At 40.3% G+C, this 9,588-nt stretch overlaps 1 long non-coding RNA gene across 1 annotated transcript; it reads left to right on the top strand.

The window, feature by feature from the left end:
• The first annotated feature begins 8,294 nt into the window (after positions 1–8,294).
• LOC115693094 (uncharacterized) lies at positions 8,295–8,951 on the top strand. Its single transcript, XR_004007183.2, has 2 exons — positions 8,295–8,620; positions 8,744–8,951. It is a non-coding gene; the product is annotated as an uncharacterized LOC115693094 (long non-coding RNA).
• Positions 8,952–9,588: the final 637 nt, after the last annotated feature.

The raw sequence follows: 9,588 nt of genomic DNA, 5'->3' as shown, positions 1-9,588 counted from the left end.
ATGAGGAGAACTAATGCAACAACATTCGAGTGCACTCATCGGAAACATCCTTAATTATTCTCATTTTTCTTTTCGCCGGCACTGCATCGCCGGGCCCATTGACTGAAGAACTTTAATTGACTGAACGACAACCCTGTCGACTATTCCAGAGGACATCATTAATGTCAAATTTTCAAAAATTTTGAATTCTAATTTGGCTACACAAGGTATGCTACGATCTCTAGGACATATTTCGTGTGCACATTTGTATTTGGAACCTCCATATTCAAACACAAACGTAGATTTCGGCCAAAAATAGAATAATAAAACAACTTATGTAGATTAAGATGGTCGGATTGTTGGGATGGAGCCCGCTAAAGAACAATAAATGGCATCTAGCTAAGAATTTTTCAGCATGCTCTAGTCAGACATACAAATATATTTGTTACGTGGGAATTTCTTGCTTACTTGATCAAATATGACTATATGTTGACACCTAATTTTTGCCTATCCGTTTTAGGTTAATTACATATAAAATTAGAGGTTAATTTTTTAATCCATAAACAAAAATATTTTCGTTAAATTGCGTGGCATGTAGACACTAGTTGCATTTACATTAGTAGAATTTATTAGAACATATTTTATTTTTCTAAAAAAAATATTATTAAAATTAATATTGATTTAAAGAGAGAAACGGGGGTGAATCAAGGGCAACTAAGGGTGCGTTTAGTAACTGGCCAAATAATAACCGATTCTATTATTTTGTTCCCACGATCAGTTTTGGAATAGAAATTCATTTTGTAAATTTTTTGTTCCCGAGCACAAATTTGTTCTTAGAATTAATTTTGGAACGGAATCAAGAAGCAAAAAAAAGTTGCTTCTTGATTTTGGGAATAAAAATGAGAAATAGAAAAGATTTTTTTCCTTTTTCTTTTTTCCTGTTCTTCTTCTTGGCCATGGTTGGGTCGTTGGCGACCGGCCACAGGTCAGGACCGGCGATGTCGTTGCGGCCCTCTCCGGCGAGGGCAAGGGCTAGACCCTCGCAGCCTGGGCAAGGGCGGCCCTCGTCGGCCATTTCCAGCCCTCGCCTAAGCCAGTGAGGGCCGCCCTCAAGGCTCGCGACCTCGCCCAGGCCGCGAGGGTGCAACCCTTGCCCTCGCCTGTGGCGGACGAGGGCCGCGACGCCCTCACCGGCCCTAGCCTGGGCGAGGGCTGGAAATGGCCTGCAAGGGCCGCCCTCGCCACTTGTGGCCTGGGCAAGAGCTGCAACGCCCTCGCCCTCGCCCTCGTCGGCCGGTCACCGGCCATGGCCAAGAATGAGAAGAAGAAAAAAAAAGAAAGAAATATTAAAATATTTAAAAATATTATTAATAAAAAGAAATTTTGTGCAGTTACCAAATACATTTCTGTTCTTTTTCTATTCCAGGAATGGAAATTTTGGGTCATTACCAAACGCCTTCAAATGCCTAGAAATTATTTCCGGGACAGAATTAAAGAAAATCATTTCTAAGCAGAAATTATTTTCGGGAACATAATGGTTACTAATCGCCGCGGTGGCCCGTCAAGTCGCCGCCGGTCCGTCTAGACGCCAACCACTTGCGCTTCGCCTCGGACGAGACACAAACCAGGTGGGTGTTAGCTTTGCTCCCGTGTGTTCGCTTCCCCCTCCTCTGCCTCTCGGGTGCCGGGCACACCGAGTCTATTCGGTAGTTGCCCGGCACCACGAAATAAGGAAAATGTTTTTTTCACCTCCAGGAAGTGATTTTGAACAATTTCTATCAAGAAAAACCTTCGAATCCTACTGAAATCGGCTTAAAAACCCCTATTTTAAGGCACATCTAACCTGCAAGTTGAAATGCTCCGATGAAGCTCTTTGAGCCTAGGACTCCGAATCTGATCTTGCATTTTTGGGTCATTTTTGTGCAAACCTGTTGACACCTAAATTTTAACTAGTCATTTAGGAACAATTGCATAGAAAATTAGGGATTAATTTTTTAACCCCTAAACAAAAAATATAATTAGATGGCATTGCATATAGATGTTAGGAGCATTTCTTTAATAGTTAATTAGGCCCATATAGTTCGCATATCTATCGGACCGACAACAAATGGACTCGAGCGAATGGTTCCGAGCTTAATTGAATTGATTGAACCAAGCCCATGGCTGAAAATTGCCTCGCGCTTCGCACATGTTGGCCAAATTACACATGTAAAATGCACGTGGAGTGCTCAATTTAGAAAAATCAACTAAGCTACTAAGTTACCAAAACTTTGGAAGTTTGAGCAATCACCAAGCTTGTGTGCGAGAGATGGGAATATTATTTTGATCATGAGCATATATTGGTGTATACACTTCGGCCAACAGAGAGGAAATATCGAAAGAAACAAAAGGAAAAGAATAAAGAAGCGGTGGATCTTGAGGAAAGTGGACTAGGGAAGAATCGGTTAATATCAATGAGAATATTTGATTGAAGGACAATATCCAGCAAGGAGTCGGTAAGCAGAGATTATAAATTGAGGTATTTTACACAGAAGAAGGCGGAGGGGGGCTTTTTCTTTTGGATCTGATCACACGCAAGAAACACAGAGAGAAAACACGAGAGTGAGAGAGAGGAACGGGGGGAGAGAGGGGATCACGGGTGGACTTGTCCCGCTGCCGCATCCGTGTGGCCTCACCGCTGAGCCTACACCAAGGTCGCGCACACTCACGGCCAGACCTGTGGCCGTGAGTCACTGCTGCCCCGAAGTCGACACTGCCGTGCCCGTGTTGCCCACTCCAACGCCGGGCTGGTTACCGCTTCTCCCTGACATCCGCAACTCCTGCCGCTGCTGTCGCCAGCCCACTGTTGCTGCTGTTCCGAGCGCACAACAGCACCACTAATTTCGCTGGTCCCGTAGTCCCGGAGGAACAGCTCAGTTCCGACCACATCAGTATTTCTGGTTTGATTAGCGAGTACTTGCAGCGGTCGGAGAATTCTGCCACATCCGATCGAATATCACTTGCAGCAGTCCAGCGTGCTTCAGCTCCTCAACCAACACCTGCGGTCTCGCTCTCCGCAAGAGGAGATCAAGGCTGAGGTCGGTCAAAATTTCATCCGCCGCTTAGACATTGAGAAGGCACACGGAGCAAGGATACAAGAAGACAACTTGGTGAAGTCAGCTGGGGAACCTCCACGGATTCGTCATCCTCCGCTATAGATTTTGCTTGATAAAAAAAAGCAAAGAAAGGGCTGCATATTTTTGTGTGCTATATAATTTCCTTTCTCTGTTTTGCCCACAATTGTAGGTTCTGAGCGAGGGAAACACGGTCTTGGCGGAGAAAGCAAGAGAGCTGGTCAATTTTTCCGAGCCCCACCGTGAAGCAGCCCCTCTTCGGCCGCACCACCACGACAACCAGCTGAGTCGTGTACCTCCACGTCGCCGCCACTGGCCCGCTGTCGGTCATCGTCCCGTGATCCGCAATCCCGATCCGCCGGTGATTCAAATTTGGAAATATCCACAAATTAGGTAAGATTCTCATCTATATTCTTAGAATATTCAATTTCCTAATCTTTCAGGTGTTTGAATATTTCGTGAATAGTGCGTGGATTGCTAGATATCTTAGGATAATATTTGCGATATCCGCAATATTCGAAAAACACCCAAAATTAGGAATCATTCCTGAATTTGGCAACGTATATCTGGGCGACTATCCGACCTTATCCCTAAGGTATGATACGCGGCGATACGGAAAATCGTTATCTCTGTCCATAATCACTTGGATACGATAATAGATTTGATTTGCTTTCCCAATTTAAACAATCAACTTTCTACGTCGATATCTATAACCCTATAGATATGACCGTTAGTTTGATTTCTTTGCCTTATCTGAATTTGAAGAATCTTGCGGATTGCGTGGATTGTTTGAATGTGATTAATATCTTTGTTTGATTGTTTTCCTTTTAAATAAAGAAAACCAAAAAAATTTGTTAGTTAGATTTAAATTAGAAATTTTGCATGCTTAGGGAATCTTAAATATATCCAAAAGAATAAGATAATTATTTGATTTAAATTGGGATTTAGGGTGGCATATTTCCTAGTTTAAATTAGAAATTGTTTTAATCTTAGTGGATTATTTAGGATATTTAATAATTTCGAATTTTGATAAAAATCCCAAAAAAAGAAGAATCACTTTAGGATAGATTGCATGTTAATTTGAGTAATTTTTAATTCCGAATTTCATTTGAAAATACCAAAACATAAATCATTTGTCCATCATTAGAATTAGGTCACGTCGTCGCATGACATATAGTTTGCATGTTAGGCTGCATTAATCGCATGTTAATTTTTGCACGTCATTACATATAGGTTAGCTTTCATTTAAATAAGTGAAAATCCTAAAAATATTGAGTGAACTGCTTGTTAATTAGAAATCATATTAGGATGGTTGATGTGATTTTCTAGCTAACAATGCAGATGCTTACGTTGTTCGAGGTAAGTAATTCTCCCAATCTTGCAATTTATTTAATGTTTTGATTATTGGGTGTTACTTTGGTGGTTTGCGCACCCGCATGATCACCTCACATGTTAGTGACTAAGTTAAAATGAATCCAAACTATCTGCCAAAACATTTTTTGAAAAGAAAAGGTACCGAAAGGCGTTAGACTAGATCTAGCGTAACCAAGTCCCGAGTTTAGAATCTCGTTCGTAGGAATAAAACATATCTCCTATGTTTTATTTAGGTTTCTAATCGACCTACCACAAATAGATTAGTGGCGACTCCAAGCATGAAAACTTTGCGTGTTAAAAACTTAAACCCTAAGTTGCGAATTGGTAGAATGGAGGCCCGAGTTAGGCTTGGTCTTAATAATCCATTAGCCTGAAGAAAATTTAGGTCGCGACAAAACCGAAATCTTATTGTTGCGAAATATGATTATATGGATCTTCACACATCACGTTTAAGCCCTATATCGCTTTGAATCTCGACCTAAAACTCATGTTAAATCATGCCCGCCACATGCTTGATGAAATGTCCAAATGAAGTTTCAAGTGTGTTCTTGGGAAACCAATCTCTAATGCGTGGTTTGTTCTAATGTCATTACTAACTCCGAGTTTTTGTTGCCTTTCATGTGATTTGGGGGGGCATGTTAACGTGGTTCGAGTCAACCGCGTATGTGTTTCCCGTCACCGGGGGTGCCGTTCCTTTAACCGGAGAAGCCAGCGGTTCAAGGCCGCAATCGTTAGCCATCTATCCTCATTTTGTGTTTGTTTGTGCTCGTTTCGTTCAGGTTAAATGTTTGTGGTATGGGCCGAGAGTAGGATAGTCAGAAAGCGAGTTTTGGTCGCTGGCGGGGAAGTTTTTTTTTTAGTGGCTGGTGTGGTCGCCGGAAAGTTGGCCAACAATGACGGCGTAAGGCCAGCGTTTGTCGTTGATGCTGGTGGCCCGAGCCGACCGCCGGCGATGGGCGTTCCCGGCATAATCCCAGTGACGGCATGAAGACGTTCTCGGTGAAGAGGCGAAAAGTGTTCTGGGGATAAGACGTCCAGAAGGGCACGCAAAGGTGGGGAAGCAGAACATATAAAATAAAGAGAAAATAAAAAGAAACAAAAATAAAAAAAAAAGAAACATTTGTTTAAAAAAATTTAAAAGGGATTCCGGGCGGGTCAGAGAGAGTCGGGTCAGGTGTCGGGCGGATCGGGTCAAGGGATCCGGTCCGGAATTTTATTTTATTAATAAAAATATTTAAAAATTTAAAAAATCCGAAAATGTTTAAAAATCCAAAAAATATTAAAAAGTCTGAAAAACATAAAAAAACATTAAAAAATTAGAAAAAAATTATTTAAAAAATAAAAATGAATAAAATTAATTAATAATAATTTAAAAATTCTGAAAAATTCCAGAAAATCAGGAAATGTTTCGAAATCAGTTTCTGGCTTAATTTCACTATATATTAGTGTTAATTTCATTCTGAGCTCAGTTAAAAACTTGGAAAAATTGAGAAATTAAAAAAATTTCCAAAAATTCGGACAAGCTATTAGGGCTTTACTTTAGGGATTTTGATTGCCTTTTCTTTTTTAGAGTCGATGTTAGGTCGTTGGTTATTTATTTTCTTTATGATTATCTGGTTGCGCACCTTTAATACATTGGTTATTATTTTCCATTTCTAGCATGGTTAGGTGGAATCTTAGCTTTTTCGATAGGCTGCCTGATACGTTGGTTTGTGAGTGTTCAAGTTTGGTACCGAAAGGGCACTAATTAGATCGCTAATGTAATCAAGTCCCCGATCTTTAAAATCTCTGATTTTCGCGCATCTCGAGATGATACTCCCACGTCTTAATTAAGGTTTCTAGCCAACCCTTGATTATGGCTAGTGACGACTCTAATTGAATTTGTAAATTAGACAATTCTCGTCGTGTGAGGTATGAGGCTTGGGAGTGCCTCGGTCTTTGGATTAATGAACTATTTGGTTTGTCCTTTAAACGAATCAATCAATGTTTACACCCATCGACAAATACCTCTTGGCCTAACCAATCGGGACGGCTAGGTCGCAACACTATGAGCTGGTGAGTGGTGACTAGTGAGTTAGATGTATCAGGTCCTTATATGTACATTACTTACCATAAGTATATAGATTTTGTCCTTTTTATCCTACTAAACAAATTATTGCGTGCACACAAACTCATTTGGACCATTCAATTTGGTGGAGATACATCTGCTTTGCATAAGAGACTTGTGATATTTAAGGCTTGTTTGTTTACAATTCAGCATGCTTTCTTGTCAGGATCTAACATTAGTATACACGTTTAAAAAACTCAGGGAAAAAGTATATGGAAAATTAACAAAAAAGTTCAGAACTGATTGCATTTTTACCAATTCAATCTTAAAGTTTTTATTGTGCCAATTGATTCCTAAACCTTTCACATTTTGCTAATTGAGTCCATTCGGCGAATTTTAGTCGGAAATCACCTACGTGGATGTCGGCTGTCCTAAGTAGCACGGTTGACGCTAACGTAGATAATTTTAAAAATATTTTAATCTTTTTTTGAATTTTTTATTTACTTATTTATTCTTTTCTTCTCTTTTTCTTCTTCTTTTTTTAATTGTGGTTGGCGAAGGTCGCAGCCTCACCCAGCCTCGCTTAGATCTGGGTGAGGCTAGCCTTGCCCAGACCTAGACAAGGCAACCTCGCCCGCGACCGCAATGGTTTAGGCGAGGGATGCAGCTTGGGTCGCACGACCTACGCGACCGTCCCCTGAGTTGGGTGAGCCTAGGCGACAGCTGCCTGAGGTACAGCGAGGGCTTGGTGGCCCTTGTCTAGTGGCCGGTAAGGGTCGGCTGGCGAGGTTGTCAGCCATAGTAAAAAAAAAGAAAAAAGAAAAGAAGGAAAGAGAAGAAAAGGAAAAAAAAGGAAAAATAAACAATTTGAAATTTATCCATGTCAACAACTTCCGGCTAAAATTGGAATAACGTGAAAATATTTATGACTTAAATGGCATAATTAAAATGTTTAGGATTGAATTGATAAAAGTACAATAGGTTTAGAACTTTTTGGACAATTTTCCAATTTATATAAGAGACCTGTGATATTTAAGGCTTGCTTGTTTACGATTCAACATGCTTTTTTGTCATAATCTAAAATATTATACACATTTAAAAAAAGTTATTGAAAAAATATATATGTGAACTTACGTATTGATATATGTATTTTGTGAAAATTTGGAGAGTGTTTTGGATTTTACAAATTCAATACACGTGATCCGATATGAGGATTCTATTCACCATACTACTCTTAGAAACAACTATAGAAGGAAGGTTGGCTTGGTGTTCTCGGCTGAGCAGGCACCGCATGGGCTATTCCGTGGCCATGAATTGATCGACCTGTGAAAAATGGTATAAGAGTAGGATTCCTCCAGTAAGTGGGTGATTTAGGAAAAATCTGTGGTCTACCCGGACATATGAGAGCAAAAAGCGATCACCGGGGCTAAGGGGGCTCGGACAAGGTGCGGCTCTCATCTAACTTTGAGGATGGCAATGGGGGCACAAAAAGGAACCGAATTGCTCACTAAATAGGGGAAATGATTATGGATCAATGGGCGAATCTCATAAGGAGGTCCGCTACCACATTTTCAACAAGGAAAGAAACCTCTATTGGTCTACTGGAGATTAGGAGAAGCCCAGTAGGCGAAAGAAGATGCGGCCGACGTCCACTTCAGCAATTTCCAGCTAATTTAATTGGCAAATTGTTAAAATATTTACAACTCAATTGGCAAAATTTTTTATAAAAAAAATTGGCAAAATTAAAAGATTTAGGATTGAATTAACAAAAGTGTAATAGATTTAGGACTTTGTGGACAATTTTCCCCGCTCTTTCTATTCATCTCATCTGCTCGTGTGAGACCAAAAGAAGAACGACACGGAGAAACTTTTTTAAGAGGATCAGATGCTGAAGTGGGGCGACCAAGCTCTTAGAGAGAAGATGATGACTAGTGCGACGATGGAGATTGGGGAAAGTGATGGGCGGCAGCGAAGCACTGCCTCTCCTGTTATTGAACCCCGTCTCGCCGATGTGCCGATCCATGTGGGACTCGGTGAGGTTCTACGAGGACGTTCTGGGCTTCGTCCTCGTCAAACGCCCTTCTTCTTTCGACTTCAATGGAGCTCGGTCCGTCTCTCTCTATCTTTATCTCTCTCATGTTATTGATATGAAAGACATTATTTCACTTTCGCACTGTGCCAAGCTTGCGTGTGCATGATTCTCTGTGTGTGTTTCGTTTTTGATACGTAGGCTATACAACTATGGAAAAGGGATACACTTGATTGAGAACCCATCGATTGAGGAAAACGACGCCATTTGACGAGCCGCGTCCAATCAACCCCAAAGATAACCATATGTCTTTCCGTGTAAGTTTGATACAGCATAAGTCTCCATTAACTGGGAGAACGGTAAGGCACAATTGAATTTGAATTACAAGTCCTAGTTGTTCAATTGTTAAGAGGATTCGTTTCAAAAGAAATTGTTTCGGAAGTAAGCGATCGAATAGTAAAATAGACGGAATAAAAAAATTAATGAGACACCAAGTTTTACGTGGCTCGGTTTTAGTGACCTACGTCCAGTGAGGAAGGAACAATGAATTTCTAAATCAAGTGATACAACGGATATTATAATAGTACTCGAGTCACTCAAATACTCTCAGTATTTTCCAAACCTTAATTACACCCAATAACTCACACAATGTTCAATCTACAATTTCTCACGAAATAATCTCTCAATCTCATAAAGGAATTACACATAAATTCCTACCACAAGACTTTAATTGATTTCAACACTTGAATTTTTGATGTAATTTCACGAACAAAATCCACGAAAATAACCCACGCCAAGGACTCACTTAGGGTGCGCATGGAATGCATTCCGGAATAAAAATTCTGTTTCGGAATGCATTCCGGAACAGAATGGCGTTTGTTAAAAAATTTCCGGAATGCATTCTGGAGCGATTTTTGCATTCTGGAATAAAAATGCGTTTGTTAAAAATACTTGATTCCAGAATGCATTCTTGATTCCAAAATGCATTTTTGATTTCGGAATGAGTTTTTAGCAAGAAAAAGAGAAGCTACTTTTTGTAGCTTCTT

This window comes from Syzygium oleosum, unplaced genomic scaffold (genome assembly GCF_021117445.2).
Source record: "Syzygium oleosum isolate NSW1041296 unplaced genomic scaffold, Sole_v2.1 Sole_v2.20, whole genome shotgun sequence".
Classification (NCBI taxonomy): domain Eukaryota; kingdom Viridiplantae; phylum Streptophyta; class Magnoliopsida; order Myrtales; family Myrtaceae; genus Syzygium; species Syzygium oleosum.
The sequence above is the reverse complement of the archived record's forward strand: the minus strand, read 5'-3'. Positions and strand labels throughout refer to the sequence as shown.